Raw genomic sequence first — 17,391 nt, 5'->3', positions numbered from 1 at the left:
ATATACAGCAAGCATTTCTAGACAACCCAAAATGTTTCCCATTCTCCAAGGATGGGTCTAGAAACCAAGAGATACCCTGTTTTTTTTTTTTTACTGATACAGAACATTTCAGACGTATGCCCACTCTTGTTCTCTTAAGGCTTCCTTTCTTCAATGTTCTGTCAGTTCTTCTGCTCACTCCAAGAAGAAGGAAACTTCCATTGTGCACTACCAGTCTTTAACACATGCCAAATCAGGGCAATTTGGAGACAGGAGTAGCAACGACAGCAGCCAGAAGGGGACAGGCTGAAGCCCAAAGCACTGAATGTTGGAAACCACAAACCCTGAATCTGCAATTCCTCTATTTACTTAGAAACAGTTGCTGATGCTTGCCCTAACTGAAGATAAAGTAGGACAAACCCGGAAAGGGAAGGGGAAGTAGTGAGGTAAGGGCTGTTGTAAACCTGGCACAATGTGGAGGAAAAGGTCCTCGGGTTGTCAGGACACAGTTTTCCTCCCTAGGAGAAAAATGAGATAATGTACCACCATGAATAGCGACATTGGGCTGCAGTCACGCGCTTAGCAGAGGCAGCGGCTTGCCGTCTTCACACACTTAGAAGTCATGCACAGACATATCTGGAGACTGCTGTGGCACAGTGGAAGAAACATGGCATTTGGAGACAGAGGAGGTGATTCTGAGTCCTAGCTCTGCCTCAAGCAAGCTGTGTGACATCAGGTTAGGAACTCAACCGAGATCGGAGTTTCAGTTCTCCGTGAACTATAAAATGAGTAAGTTGGACTAGCTGATCTTATAGTTTTCTTCCAGGTCTAATACCCATACATATTATCTATTATCTATCTATATAATATATATATTTAACACATATATTATCTACCTATCAGTTGATATACATATATATATACATACACATTTAATATATATTACATATGTTATAGTGTATATATATCTATTTCCATGCTCTAAGTGCCATTAGAAGCTGCCAGCCAATGCAAAGCAGCACCACACTCTCTGCTGACCACAGACCCAGGCCCACCACAGAACACCCACAGCAGCCTCTACGGCACTGTCCTGTGTTGACCGTGTTCTAGAACAAGTATTGTTTTTCTGCCAACAACCAATACATAGAGGGGGGGAGGGAGATCTAACGTTACAAACCAATACCGCAACACAGCAGTTATGCCTCCATTCAGCAAACATTTACTGAACATATTCCATATGTCTAGACACTAGGACAGTCCTCTACTCAATGAACCAATCAATCTACATATGCCAGTGGCCTGTGAACAAGTCTCTATAGTACCATGGAAGAGACACATGGACAGGGCAAAGGGTCAGCTGACCCAGCAGAGACTGGAGCAGAGTGCAAGCAGGAATGTTTCCCAGCAGTGATGCCTGGGCCAGCATGTGCAGGAGGAAATGATTTTGCCAAGGGAATAATACGTATAGAAACACAAAGGAATGGCCCAAGAGGGCATGCAAGGTGGGAGGAGTTCGAACACAAAGGGCCTTATAAGCTATGCTAAGAAGAGCTATTACCCTGCCTTAGACGCCCTCAACAGCTTCCTGTCTGGCCTCACTCACAGGGCTAGCGTATGCCTACACTAGGTCAATCATCAAGCAACTGGCCAATCCCTACTGCGCCCCGCCCCAGCCCCGGCCCGGCCCGGCCCCTCCATTTGTCCCTAAGTCACACAGCCAGGCCACACCTGCTGTCCATGACGGCTTCCTCCCAGTTACTCAGCAGGCCTAGCTTTCAGCTCTCGCTCAGCCCCTAGTGCCCAGCCCATGGCAGCTGTTCCAAATAGTTTCCATCTTCCTCAGAGCCACAGCCGCTTCCCACCCACCCCACTCATGGTCAGTAAAGGACTCTCACCTCTTCTGTTCCTGGGCACGACTGTCCAAGCCCAGCTTCCAGAGCAACCCTGCTGTCTACCTGTCCCAAGTTCCTTCCTAAATAGCCCAGGCCAACTTGTGAGTGTATCTGCTCCCAATACAAAAGACGGTCATTGACTGATGCAGGCTGCTGCCGGCACATCTGACTGGGCTCTGAAACAAGCACACCTGAGTGGCTGAGGTCCATGGATATGCTCCAAATGCCAGAAGGCATTATGTAAGTATTAGCTATTTCATAGCTGTTGTCCAAATAAACAAGTAAATAAATCACTGATCTAATGTTGAAGAGATGATCTAAAGATCTGCAAAATCCACAGTATCTTTAGGTATGTGAATCAAGGATGCAGCCTAGAATCTGCCAAGAGCCTTTTAAAACAATCTCAGGGCCTTTGCAAGCCTAGTCTCTAGTCCCTGCTGGACTCCTACACACACAGCCCCTTTAATGCCAACCCACGCGGCACTGCATCATTGCAGTGCCATTTATTTCTGTCATAAATTTCTTAAAACACACAATGTATTTAATATAAAATACATATACAATACATTTAATATATATTACATACATCATAGTATATGTGTATATTTTTATATTTCCATGCTTTAAGTGCCATTAGAAGCTGCCAGCCAATGCAAAGCAGCACCACACTCTCCGCCGACCACAGACCTAGGCCCACCACAGAACACCCACAGCAGCCTCTATGGCACCGTCCTGTGTTGATCATGTTCTAGAACAGGTATTGTTTACTCTGCTAAAAACTCTCTGCTTGCCATTTATTTTTTGTTCCGGTCAACAGTTTTGCCATGGAACAGCCAAGAGATGGTATATAACTGGTGCCAGACCTGCCACAAAAATATAAAGGAAAGTATGACCTAAGATCGTATAATTCAACAGTGAAGATAGTCCAAGCACTGAACATGGGTCCACTCATAGACCTGGGAGCACCAATCGTTGGAAATATTCTACACAATGCCAAGAAGATAAAAACCTTTCTTCCTAGTTCACCTCTGTCGTATCTACTAAGCAGAGGTCCCAGAGTGGTGGGTTGAGGGTCATGCCATTGGCTTGTTGAGTAAAAACCTCACTGTACTTAGCTCTCATGTCTATTAGAGGCAACCATGAGGAAACCCTCTCCACTGAGACTCTGCTATTCTAACTCCACAGAACTCATGTGGCCTGGACACCAGTTTCCCAAAACTCATGCCCAAAACAAAGAGTGTGCTAAATGCAAGAGATTTCTTGACAGCTAGCCTTTGAGGGCAACTCAAAATATGAGTTCACTGTATATAAGAAAAAAACGAAGCCCAGGGAAGGTACGTTGTTCTAAGGTGGGTAGCAAGTCAGGGTGACCAGGGTGAGGGCCCCGTCTCCTCTGTGATGGGCTCACACTCTAAAACCAGAAAGCTGAAGGACTGGGATGTTGTCAGCACCCTGGCTAGCATTCCATTTTCAGAAGGTTACAAGAATGATTTTAAGAGGGGAAAAACGGGAATTATTAGAAAAAACAGAAACTGCCTCCTATCACAAAGCTCATAAAATGGAAATCATTAAGATTAAATTCACACGGTTATTAAAATTTTAGGTTGATTTGTTAGCTTGGTCTTATTTATGTGACGTTCCTTTCTTGTAATCTACTACTTACTTTGGAAGGTACCAGGGCTCAAAATGTTTTCTGAAAATGGTGACTTCTGTCATCCAGTTTTATATTTTGATCTTATTGTAAAAAGGGGGAAGAAAACCTAAAAAATGTTCAGCTCCTTCAAGTTCAGTAGTTCAGTCCATTTGAAAAAAGGGGAAAAAAAGGAAAATATTTAAGAGAAAAAACCTAATTAGATTTATATAAATGTTCCCAACATGGTAATTTTATGAGCAAACCACATTATGCAGAATACATGATATGTTTCAAAACTAATATAATCATTTGGTATTTGTAAAGAATACTCTAAAAATTACATTATTGCTTCCTTTCTTTCCTCTCATTTAAAAACGCACAAATCTTCTTAAGGAAAAAATATTTGTTTCCCTACTGCACTGCCCCAACTGTTTTTCTCCCTATCATTTTAAGTTTATTTTAATGATTGTTTATTTTGGAGGGAGGGAGAGAGGGAGGGAGCGCGAGTGGGGTAGAGGCAGAAAGAGAGGGGGACAGAGAATCCGAAGTAGGCTCTGGGCTGACACAGAGAGCCTGATGCTGGGTTCAAACCCATAAACTATGAGATTGTGACTTAAGCTGAAGTCAGACACTTAACTGATTGAGCAACCCAGCCGCCCCTCTCCCTATCATTTTAAATTTAGTTTCTATTCTTTATAAAGGAGGATACCAAAATTATGCTTTGCTGAACCTCAAGATCCCCTGATTCTTTAAGATTTGAAACTGAAACCGTGAGTCATGGGTTACAAAACCAAAAGCTTGAGAAAGACAAGCAGGTGACAAGTCGGTGTGTGGGGACTGCAGCAAACTGGGCCCTCAAGGACCCCACAAGAGGGACACCACTGGTCCTGCGTCCAGCCCACACCACTCCATGCAAGGATACGGCCCAATACTGCAAGATACTCTGTCAAGAGGAGTTTGAAATCAAATTATGTGAAATTGCCTCACTTTCAAAATTCTGGCCACTTACTTCAAAAACTTAAAACCGGTGTTTTGTGGGCAGCTAGTTTGCAACCTGCCACAAGAGACAGGATGCTATAAACGTAACTAAATCAGGGAACAAATGCAACATCTAGAAACACAAACTTGGTTGGAAAATGAAGACTGAGCTCTTTATTTTTTAACCTATATTCCTGCGTAATAACTTTTCTCTTGAACAGGGAGGTGGGAATGAAGGAATAAATGAACTTGAGAAAAACATGAGATTAGCTGTTAGAAAGTAAAAAGGGTAAAGGTACCTCTTTCCTTTTTTTTTTTTTTAATTAAAATAATAGCAACGTGAGGAACCTGGGTGGCTCACGTGGTTGAGTGTCTGACTCCTGATGTCAGTTCAGGTCATGATCTCCACGGTTCATGAGATCGAGCCCCGCATCAGGCTCTGTGCTAGCAGCGCAGGGCCTGCTTGGGATTCTCTCTCCCTCTCTCTCTTTCTGCCTCTACCTTGCTTATGCTTGCTCTCTCTCTCAAAATAACAACAACAACAACAAAAAGCAATTCATAGAATAGTATTTCCAGCTTTTGAGTACACATTAAGGCAATTCTGGCAGTTGTAAATTTTATTAAGGTTAGGCTGCTTTGAACATAGCTATCTTCCTTAATCTTTATCTAACAGAAATGCCATCCAGAGCAGGTAACCTGCCACTCAGAATCACTTTTAATGATATGCTAATGGTTTGTGTGAAGTAGAAGGCATGATAACTGGATGTGAACCCACTACCTATGCAAATTGGGCATGTGCATATGTGCCTTAGAAGTGTCTTGACCCCTCTCCCAAAAAAGCCTAAGAACCAACACCTGACTATAATAGTGAAAGTTCAATTGTGCAAGTTCAAGCATAAATAATGCAGTTATTTTTTCAAGCATACCTCTGCAGGAACCATTCTTTATTTAATAACTGCCATAATCAGCAAACCAGAGCAAATCGCTCTGAGTGAGAAAAACAGAGTGAATCATCTCCACGTTGATACGGAGCCTGCAGGGTGAAGGCACTGCTGTGAAGTAGGTATCAGACGGTGCCATGTCTAAATTAGTCAGTGGAGCGCTCAGGACTTCTTTCCATGATGTTCAGGAATCACGGGAGAGGATGATGAGCTCCCTGTTTTCGTGACAGCCCCACATACGATCTAATGCTTACTTCCCCAACCAGGGAGGAAAAAGAAAGGCAAAAGAGATTTCTCACCCTCTATTTGTAGTTACTGGATGGAAAAGGAGAAAATATCTTGTTTATACATGTGGCCGGCAAATGTGATAAAACTTCCTGTTTAAAAAGTACAAAATCAAAGGTGTAAATCTTCTGGAAATATCAACACTTCAAAAATGTCGCTGCTGCTTGAAATGGATATCATCTCTCTACAGGACAAAATAATTTTGGCCGGAAGGTGCCTGTATGAAACTCTGGTGACACAAACCATTACAGCAAGCCCAGGCAGACAGTTTTAGACAATGACCTCTGCAGAAGCTCTCCCCAACAGCACACAGAGCTGCCCTACAGCAGTGTAGTGACCAGTGGCATTGGTATTCAACCCTGATTCCAGCCTTCACTTAAGGAAAGGTGACAACTTGAGTAAATTCCATGGTGAGCATTTCCCTCCCGGGGCTGAGATTCTTTTTTTTACAAATAGTTTATTGTCACATAACACTCAGTGCTCATCCCCAAAGTGCCCTCCTCCATGTCCATCCCCCCCTCCCCCCCACATCCATCAGTCCTCAGTTTTTGTCAGCATTCAAGAATCTCTCATGGTTTGCCTCTCTCCCTTTCCCCCACCATTTCCGCCCTTCTTCTCCCCCTTGTTCCTCCGTCAAGTTCCTCCTAATCCTCCTATACGTGCAAACATGTGATATTTGTCCTTCTCTGCCTGACTTATTTCGCTCAGCATAACACCCTCAAGGTCCATCCATGTTGCTACACATGGCCAGATTTCATTGTTTCTCATTGCCATGTAGTATTCCATGGTATAGATAAACCACATCTTCTTGATCCATTCATCTGTTGATGGACACTTAGGCTCTTTCCATGTTTTAGCTATTGTGGAGAGTGCTGCTATGAACATTGGGGTACATGTGCTCCTATGCCTCAGCATTTCTGTATCCCTTGGGTAAATTCCTAGCAGTGCTATTGCTGGGTCATAGGGGAGTTCTATTGTTAGTTTCCTGAGGAACCTCCACACTGTTTTCCAGAGGGGCTGTACCAGTTTACATTCCCACCAACAGTGTAGGAGGGTGTCGGGGCTGAGATTCTTAAGGAAAATGAGTTTGGGTTGCTTTTAAATTTGACTAGCTCTAGGGTTATAAACTATCAACCACTGGATTCCAAATTCCACGTCCTGTTCCGCAATGCAACAATATTTTGCTCCAAAGGGCAGCAGAGAGATGCCCGGTTTAAACAGCATAATTTGTGGTTCAACTCATGGCAAGGCCACCTCATTTCAAATTCATATTTGTCTAAAGCCGGTGAATAAAATATTGGCCAGAAACAGCCTTATTAAATCCTTTCTGAAAAAAGGGAAAGGAGGAGGAAAGAAAGCAAGGGGGCTGACATATGCAAAATATATGCAAAAATTTTGAAATTCAAGTTTAAGAAGCCTAGTCCCAACCTGCTGATGAACACAGAGCCTCAGGACAAATAAAGACAACAGACACTGAACAGGCAACGTTTTCAATCTAAATATACATTGAGCAAGGGCACTTGGAAAACCAAGTAATGAAGGAACTTTAAGCTTTCTGGATCATATATAAAAGGGTAAAAGGGATACTGTCATGCTTTTTAAAGCTAATACATAAATGTGACACACAAAAAAATTTAGAAGTTGTTAAAAAGCAAAACAATAGAGGACATTTAAAGATCTTACTGATTTTATCCAATGATTCACAAATCAGGCAACATCCCCTCTAGCAGAAAGGAGCTCTGAGAAACTATACAAAATGAAAGATTTTTATAGGCAGAAGGAGGTGGTGCAAGGAAGCTATTCTAGCAAAGAGTAGATTGCTCCAGGCAAGGTCACCTTCTTTTAGGGGAAGGGAGGTGCTGTCTATCAGGCAGATTACCTCCTCACAATTGCACAGCAGGTAATTCCTGATTGACTATTAAAAGTTACATACATAATTAGGTTAGGTGTTAAGTCTTGGTTTGTTGATGTGAGCCTTAGTACAAGTGACTCCACTTTGGGTCGGTCTCTCTCTCTCTCTCTCTCTCTCTCTCTCTGGTTAGTATAAAAGGGGTATAGAGTGAAAAGAAGTCTCTTTCCTATATCATGGCCCTCCCCAAAAGGCTACCCCTCTCTAGCATCTCCTCCTGAGATGGTCTACATGCACACAGGCACTGAAGCACTGTTTTGATTTACACCTTAAGGAGGATACCACCATTTTTAAATACCTTTTTTTCCTTAATGGTTATTTATTTTTGAGACAGACAGAGACAGAGTGTGGGGGAGGGGCAGAGAAAGAAGGAGACACAATCTGAAGCAGGCTCCAGGCTCTGAGCTGTCAGCACAGAGCCCAACATGGGGCTCAAACTCACGAGCCTTGAGATCATGACCTGAGCCAAAGTTGGACACTTAACTAACTGATGCACCCAGGTGCCCTGAGGATATCACCAGTTTTTAATGCCTGACCACTCCAAGGGCAGAAGGTATCAGTCTTTTTTTTTTTTTTTTTACTTCCTAAAAAAACTTACTAAGAAGTAAGTAGGGAGGAGAAATCTTCCCATAATTGTCAGTAAATTTCATTCTTTTTAATCATATTTAGGTTCTACTCTATAACAAAAGACAAATTAAAACCAGGATTGATGTCAGTTGTCATAAATAAATACCATTCAACTACAACCTTCCTTTCGCCATAAATCATTGGTTATAGATAGAGAATTGTACATAATCAATCCATATTACTATAAGATGTTCCAGAGGTCCCGTTGAGAATATTTTCACTGAGATACAAGGGTTTTGAAATACATGAAAACACAAGTTAGGGCTGCCCATTGCCCAAGCAATTTGAAACAGTACATTTAGAACAGTTGTTTACCACACTGCCCTCAACAGAACGCTGGTTTCCTATTTTTTTGTCACATCCACAAAAAGCATGAAAAGACCAGACCTAGGGGGAAAAGGTGAAAATCTCCTCAAAGAAGGGATTCCCAAAGAATCCTGAAAAGCCTCTAGGGAGGGCTAAGCTGGGAGGCTCACTAGGGCAAGTCAGAGATGGGTGGGGCCCAAAGCCCAGGGCAAAAGGGAGGAGGTCAGCCAACTTTGGGGGCTACTTAAAGAAGAGGGCAAAATTTTCTATGGGGACTGGAGATAACAAGATTAAAGAAACTCACCAGGTAGTGTGAAAATGGAAACACTAAGGAGCCCAATGAGAATGTGCAGGAAGCTCAACTGGGCGAATTCTCTGAGAAATAGACAATAACAGTATGTAACAGCTGCATTTTGTGCCCAAAGCCCACAAATAGATACAAATGTATATGATTCAGAACTGATTTTCTCCTGCCACTCAATGGCAGTTGAGAGATATGGGTGGTACCTGAAACGCATATGCCTACCTACTACAAGCATCATGGTATATTTTTGATTGATATAGTTCATCTTATAAGCATTTACCCTTAATATTTCAGAGATATTCTAAATAGTTCCTAAATTGTGGTTCTGCAAACAAACAAAAAAAAGGCCTGTTTGGCCTTTCCATAGAATCACATCTAACTTTGATTGCAAAAGTACTGATCTTCTTGCATGGTTTTTCACTACAGCGAGACTTCCTTTAATGAACTTTCGGATGGTATGATTATAGGATGAAAAACCTGAAACTCATTAACAGTGCATTAAACTTAGTCATCAAAATGGCTTGCAGAAGTTCCAGTACAGATAAAGAACAGTGTAGTTTACATGCTATTAATGGCAAAGGATGCTGGAACTTTCTGCTTGCCAGCCAAAGGCACAGCCACGTGCCCATTGCATAAATGCAGTATATAATTCACTCAGCTGACCTGATTCAAAATTACACAACTCTAAAACTAATTGTCTTAGTTTGGGGAGTCACAGTACTTCAAGTTTTTTTTTATATAAGGTGAGGCTTTACTACTTTTATATCATTATCTCATTTGAATAATTTATATCTGTATTACATGAAATCATACCATATTTATTAGCATACATCTTCTACTTCTTAGGGATTTTATATGGAAAATCCACCCTTTGCCTCTTTCTCTGTCTAAATCCTACCTAGCCCTCCTTTCTCTACCTAAGGAATCCCATTCAGCCTCATGGTTTTTAAATACCATCTACATGCTGATGACTCTCAAAGGGACCATCTCCAGCCCCAGCCAACTCTAGATCTCTGTGAGAATAGCAAATGGGAATCTCAAACTTAACATGTCCAGAGTGAACCCTCAGGGTCCCTGCCCCACCCCCACCGGACCATCACATATATCCGTCTTTGTTCCCCATGTCAGTAAAGAGCGGCATCATTCACCCAGCCAAAAGCACTGGGCTCATCCTGAACTCATTCTGCTCACACCCCACACCAATCCAGCAGGCAGGACCTTCAAAATATAGCCTGAGCTTGACCAGTATACATCAGTCTATAATCACCACACTGATCCAAGCCATGCCCTTATCTCTTGCCTGTACCCCTTCAGGTTACAATGATTCTACTCTTGACCTCAAAGTCTATTCTCCACTCAGGACCCAGGAAAATAATTGTCACGGGCAAATCATTCCACTCAAACTCTCCAGTGGTGTCTAATCACACTCTTCTTATCATGGCCTACAAGATATGGCTCCCACCTGCCACTGATCTCATTTCATATCAGTCTCCCTCCCCATACCTACCTTCCAGCTCAAGGCCAGCCAAACTGGCTGCCCTCCTGTTCTTCTATCGTGCCAAGCTCAGCTTACGTCAAAGGCTTTTCTTTTTTACTCGCTGTTCCCTCTGCCTACACACTTCCCCCCAGACTCCTTCACTTCATTCAGTTATTTTGCACCGAACTTCTCCTTCTCTCTCCCAGGCACAGAAGTCTTCTCAGGCCACTCTTTCAAAAATAGTCCCTCTAACCCCTCAAAACAACAACAACAAAGTGGGATGCCCCTCACTTTTTTCCTCCCATAACACTTATTACTACCTGAAATTATTATCTATTTAGTGATCTACTTTGTTCATAAAATAATTTTTAGTCCGTCCCCATCATGTTTGGCATGCAAGGTGCTCTTCTAAGAGCTGGGGTTATTCAATGAATAAGATAAGCAAAGGTCTCTGCCTTCATGGAGCTCACGTTCTTGTTTGCCACCCTACTCGAATCTCAAGCTTCAGGGGTATGGACACAGTTGCCTTTAGACCACTGCATCTCCAGTGCCCAGAGCAGTGCCTGGGCTCAGAGTAGGCATTAACACATGTTTGCTGAATGGGTAGTGTCCCACCCACCTGAGACCAAAGGCTTCTCTGAGGAGCCCCCACCATGGAGCTCTTCTTGCTCACCAGATGAGACTCTGGCCGTGGGACCCAGAATGTCTACTGTGTCCCTTTAGTTACAGTCTGTGATGCCGGAGTTGGGTTCCTGATCCTGGGCCTGCCTGTCCTAACCGCCTGTCCTTCCTGCACCAAACCCCAGCACTCAGCAAGCTCCCCATGTGGCCACACCACCGGAACTTGTCTCACTGGGTCATCCAAGCACCTGGTCCACATGGTGGCAGCTGACCAGCCACTGAGCAAACAAATCGGCTTTTCTTGACAGTGTGGCGGGAGTCAAGACACACAGGTCATACTGCCTCCCTTGCTCACGGTGGTCCCTCCCCTCAAACAGCTCCTGGGAGACCTTCACGTGACCTCCAGCTAGCTAGCATGCCTCGAAGCACCCTTGTCTCAGCACTGACATGCTGTCATGAAGGACATATTTTTGCCTCTTTCAACTGCCACAGAAGCAAGGCGCTTACCTGCTGTGAGGAGTAATTAAGTTTCTTTTGGAAAGAAGAACATTTGCTAACTGAAATTATCTGATCTCAAAAATGAAGGTAATTGTGAAGTGCAGTTAATTCAATCTTTCAAGAAAAACGGCAGCTGCAGCAGAGGTAGGAAGGGGGGAAAAAAGGAAAATGCAAAGGTCTTGACAAACCACTCTGGGAGACTCAGAAAATAGGTATTTAAATCCATGTTTCCAATATACGTGTTCACATTTTTTAATTTGTTCACTTAGAATTATCCAGCTTTATATCTCACAGCTAAATAGCATTACTTTATACTTGTCCAGCACTTTATTCCTTTGGAAGCAATCTCCCATACATAATCTCTTTTAGGATTAATTTCTCTATCTGGGGCCCAAAGAGGTCCAACAACTCACCTAAGATCCCACAGAAAAAGTGGCATAACCAAGTAGGTACCAGAATCCAGATATGCCTAGGCCCAGCCCAGTGTTCTTTCTTCCGGAACAGTAAGGACAGTGTGGTTCTCTGAAAATCACATTCTATAGTTGACCAAAAATACTTCCTTTTGCTGCAACAGAATAAACAAAACAGACCATACTTACCAGTGGTTTAAGGTGGTGGGAAGATGCATTGGTCCTGGAGCTCTGGGCAGAGAGAAGGTTTCACAAACTCTTCCAACAAATGCCAACTCCTGCAATGACAAACACACCTGCTGTGAATCAGGCACCCTGTGGCCTCTCCACAAAGGGAGGAGGCCAGCAAAAATGCCAATTGGCAGGCAACCTGGTTAGGCCCAAGCCCCCATACTCCTCTTCTAGCCCCACTTCCTTCCCCAACGAGAACAACAATCTTTAGTTCACCAGTTGAAATGGTCTCCATTAGAATCAAATGGGCCTTGGGTGGAAAGAAGCTTTAGAGATCATCTATAACAGGGATCCCAAACTGAAGCCCAGTGGGTTACATGTAGCCTATAGCAGTATTACACTGATCTGAAGGAGAGAGTTAGAAAATTTGAGCCAAAACTTAAACATCAGAGAAACCCAGACTTTTGAGTTCTCATAAGAAAAAAAAAAAGTCAGTCAACATGGTCCACATATATGTCTAAAAATGATCGGCTGTGCTAAGTAGCAGGTGCCCTTCATAGACAGGCTTAGCTACTCCAATATACCACAGTCCCTACCACTCCCTAATGTTCACCATGGAGAGAGCTATGGTTATCACTGCCCTTATATTACTGGGTTTTTTGGTCTTCGTGTGTGTGTGTGTGTGTGTGTGTGTGTGTGTGTGTGTGTGAGNGTCTTCGTGTGTGTGTGTGTGTGTGTGTGTGTGTGTGTGTGTGTGTGTGAGAGAGAGAGAGAGAGAGAGAGAGAGAGAGAGAGAGATGGAAATATTTCCCTCTACTTAATAGAAGTGGGAACACAAAAGAAAAAGGGGGCAGAGTTCTAAGAGAAAAAAAATGGTACAGCACATAGAGCAACTTAAGTTAGTAACCTCACTCCTGCAGACATTTGCAATCCTTGAACAAGTACAACACTTCCATATTATAAAAGGCTAAGCAGGAAACAAACTTGCCTACTCCCACAGAAGCAGAGCTAATTCTAGAACACAGGTCTCTGACTGCCAATCCAGAACTCTTTCACTATGTCCCACCACATAGTTATCTTTTTTAAAAAAATTTTAATGTTTTATTTTATATTTGAGAGAAAGTCAGAGCATGAACAGGGGAAAGACAGAGAGACAAACACAGAATTTGAAGCAGGCTTTCAGCACAGAGCTCGATGCAGGGCTCAAACTCATGAGCAGTGAGATCATGACCTGAGCCAAAGTCGGACTCTTAACTGACTAAGCCACCCAGGAGCCCCTTATGTTATAAAACAAAAAATATTTTACATACACACACACACATACACATGTGTATATATATGTGTCTTTTAAAGCTAATATTAAATTCAAGAAAATAAAGTCGAAGTATCCAGCCCACTCTACTGAAAGGCTGCTGTACTCTCCTTTGACAAATGAAGGTAAGTTCTATTAGGTTCCCTAAGGCTTCACTTCCTAATGTGACATTTTCAATAACATTGCTCCTTTAAGTACACAAAAAAATTCTCATAAATACCATGCATCTACTACTACCTTAAAAGTGCTCAGTTAATGTCCCCAAACTATCTGAAATACTCTGTATACTAGAAAAATGTCCCTTAAAATGCATTTTTAATACAAGGCTATCAATTAGCTTATATATAGTTATTAGACTGTAATAAATGAACAATGTTCAACTATAATATCTTGGTAAGAGTTATTTATATTATCCCCTCAAAGAATGTATAGATTCATTGATCACTCAACAGATATTTACTGAACCCTATTACACACCAGGCAGTATGCAAGAAGATGGAAAGGCAAAGATGAACCAGACCCAGTCCTTGCCCTTAAGTTGTTCTGTCAAGGTAAATGATCTGACACTCAAGAAGAGTTCTAACCCAACGGGTAAACCTGAAGATCTGGGTAGGCACAGATGTTCTGGGAGTGCTGAGCTGGGCTTCCTGGCACAGGAAGGGAGTGGAGCAGGCATAGGGGAGAAGGGAGGGGAAGGTGGGAATTACAGGCCATGGGACAACAGGAACAAAAGCAAGAAGTGAACAACCCCTCCAAGTTTGGTCTTGTCCAGATCTCGTGTTATCTTGCCAGTCTTAAAAGCCCCTGCCACCTGACCCAACAACTGCTGAAATGTCATGTGTACTCTTGAACGTTTATCTCGCCAAGTACCCATTTCAAGAATGCCATCAAATCAGCCCTATTCCCTGGCAATGCCCATCTATGACTCCCTCAGGGCAACCAATGTTGTCCCAGAGTCAGGAGGGCCAAAGAAACACGGTAGCAGATATAGTGACCCTTCTGGTATTTTTTGTGCTTCCATCATGTCTCTAAGAAGATGGCTAATAGGTCTTTTTCCCTATGCTGGTCACAAGACCATCCTGTCTCTACCTCAAGGCCTGGGTTTCTATGGCCAGAATCTACTACATAGTCAAGCCTCAAGCAAGAAGTTTCGTTAAGAAAATGTCCCAGAATATCTGCCCATCAAAATCTCCAGGTGTGGTTCTCCTGTTCTTCATGGACAAGAAAGAGATGAGCCACCAGCCCCATTCCAGGTTGAAGCAAAGCCAGGGGGTGGCACCCCAAAAGACATAATTTTGGAAAGGGACATAAAGAGGAATGAAGACCAAACATGTGCCCATGGTTAGGGCTTAGGGTTCAAGCCCAATATGGGTAAGCCAGAAGGCAAAATTCACCTCAGGAGTGGGCAGAACTTCCCTAGATCTGTAACTAGTGGGAACGTTCCCAAATCTGGCTGAAAAGTAGAATCACTAAGAAAAAAAAAAATCCTGGGTCTCAGACCCATTAAATCAGAATCTCTGACTTGAAGGCCCAGGCATTGTTCAGGTGATTCTGATGCTCAGACTCCTACTCATTTGTAAAAAAGGTATCTTTCACTCAAAGGCTCCAGAACAATCTCCTTAAGGTCATTAATTCAATATCCTCCAGGCAGGAGACAAGGACTCAGGCTTTGGGGGAGTTGCATATACTCAGTATGTTTACCTACTCCTTACATTACATTATGTGAAATAACACTTAACTCCTTTTATTCTTTTTTTTTAATGTTTATTTATTTTGAGAGAGAGAAAGAGAGCACAAAAGCAGGGAAGAGGCAGAGAGAGAGAGAGGAAGAGAGAAACCCAAGCAGGCTCGGTGTTGTCAGCAAAGAGCCCCATGCAGGGTTCCATCTCATGATCCTGAGATCATGACCTCAGCTGATATCAAGAGTCAGGCACTCAACTGGCTGAGTCACCCCGGCACACTTTAACTCCTTTTACTCTACTAAATAAACATAGAAGGGCAGCCAGATGGCTCCGTCAGTAGAGCAGTTGAGTGTCCAACTCTTGATTTTGTAGATCATAATCTCACAATTTTTGAGATCAAGTCCCACATTGAGCTCTGCACTGACAGCATGAAGCCTACATGGGATTCTCTCTCTTTGCCCTTCCCCACTGCTTGTATGCTCTGTCTCTCTCAAAATAAACAAACTTAAAAAATTAAAATAAGCGTAGAATGCCAGCAGCCAGCGAAGGGGGGCCCTGTGCATGCCCATGTATACCGTGACTCGATGCCAGGGCCTCCAGATAAGCTAAATGGAGCTGTCCAGTCTCAGCATATCTGAGCCCTTACACCTATGTAGGCTCACGCTGCCTGCCAGGGCACAGGGTCTGGAAGCATCCAGTCATCAAGGTGGCCTTCGAGGAACAGCTCTAAGGCACAAAGTACTCTGCCTTGAGTCCTTACTGCCCACCGAAGAGCAGAACACTGAAGATCAATGCAATATCTAGAAACCTGCCAAGCCAGCTGAGCATTTCTCTCTCCAGATTCTCACTTTGTGGTTAAGCAACGGCTTGAGCAATCTCAAGTCACGAATGGCAAAGTAAATGCTGTGTGCCACAAAGATGACAGATAGGAGTAAGCTAGTTCCATGAATGGGCCAGCCTAGAAAGGTCTCCTTCTTGACATCACCAGATGCTAGCAGGTGACCTTCACAGACAGCCCAGCACCAGAAAAACCCACAGCTGACCAACATCAGCCTTCCTGATTGCAAAGCCCAGGAGCAACCCATAGTATCTTTCACCAGAACAAGGACACTCTTACACACCCTCTTCAACCTAAGGGTCCTCCCCTTGAGCCATATTGCAAATTTGGACGAGCAAGGTGGGACAGGAAATCCAGGAAAAGCTCAAGATACTAATCTCCCCTCTGTTGTCTTCAATTTTTATGCAATCTGCTATTTCCTTGCAGTACCATTATGTCCTTGGCTAAAACAAGACATTTCTCCAAAAGAAATGGCACAAGTTGCCTCTGAACCATCACCTCTCTCATTTACATCCTCCTCTCTACCCTATCCCAAGAATATAGAGCAATGCTAGATGTTGTGAAAGTCACGTTAGCCACTTTCATTCCTATCAAACATCTAGACCCTCCAAACAGTTCTGGTCCAAGGGACCAGAACACCACATACCTCTCCTTCATAGCACTAAGCACTGATTTGCACTTACGTCTTTCGTTGTTTACCCTTTAAAGAGTCTTAGCTTGTCTGCCTGGCTAATCACTGTATGCCAATATAATGCCTTCAAACCCTTCAAGATATACCTCAAATTTCATATTTCTCAGCTGAAGGATAATCAAGCCAACCCATTTCCCAACTACACAGGCCTGTCAGTATCCTCTGAAATCTAGGCACCCACTTATTAGCTAGTCTAGAATTAGATAAATCCCCAACTGGCCTTGAGGCTGACCAACTCAGGAAGGAAACAAATCAAAACAATGACCCTTATTTCTTTTGTGCAGTGTTTTTTAAATCATTTTATTCAAGATGATTTTCTAATATATGCAAAATGAACCCCTTCATTGGCCCAAAAAGCACATCCCTATTTCCCAGGACAAACCACCACTGGCACCGTAACCAGTGCCACATCCAGTGCCACCAAAGCTTCCAAGATGCTCAATGTCAAGTACCTCAACCAAGTCTTGCCTCTGGTCCCATTGCCCAGTTGTCCTCCCTCCACACCCACTGGCAGAGGAAGTGGGTTTGGGGAGGTTTTTAAAGCCCTCCCACCTACTCCAGATTCAGTAGGAAGCAGAATGAAGGTTTCCAAGTTCTGTGAACGACACAAAGCTCATAAAATAGAATAAAATTAGTTGAAAAATAGCAAAATAATTTTTAGCTCCCCTTTAAAAAAAAAAAGCACGCCTACTTTAAATGAATCATTTAAGTATGAGTGACTTCATACTTTCTTCTACTGGGATATGTTTTTCTTCCTCAGGAAGGTTCCCTCCCACCTCCCCCTCTACTCCTGAGATAGGATACCCTCCACAAAATACCTTTTCTGATTTGCCCCCT

At 43.1% G+C, this 17,391-nt stretch overlaps 1 protein-coding gene across 8 annotated transcripts in view; it reads right to left on the bottom strand.

The window, feature by feature from the left end:
* The window catches only part of SORBS1 (sorbin and SH3 domain containing 1), a 202,868-nt gene that overhangs the window by 152,836 nt on the left and 32,641 nt on the right, over positions 1-17,391 (bottom strand). For all 8 annotated transcript variants that reach the window (XM_077779528.1, XM_077779539.1, XM_077779544.1 and 5 more), the window contains one exon: positions 12,050-12,138. The gene's annotated coding sequence lies outside the window, so the exon portion shown is untranslated. Of the gene's footprint in view, positions 1-12,049; positions 12,139-17,391 lie in introns of those variants that run through there.

This window comes from Crocuta crocuta, unplaced genomic scaffold (genome assembly GCF_008692635.1).
Source record: "Crocuta crocuta isolate KB4526 unplaced genomic scaffold, BGI_CrCroc_1.0 scaffold170, whole genome shotgun sequence".
NCBI lineage: Eukaryota > Metazoa > Chordata > Mammalia > Carnivora > Hyaenidae > Crocuta > Crocuta crocuta.
This window is presented reverse-complemented; position numbering and strand designations above follow the sequence as displayed.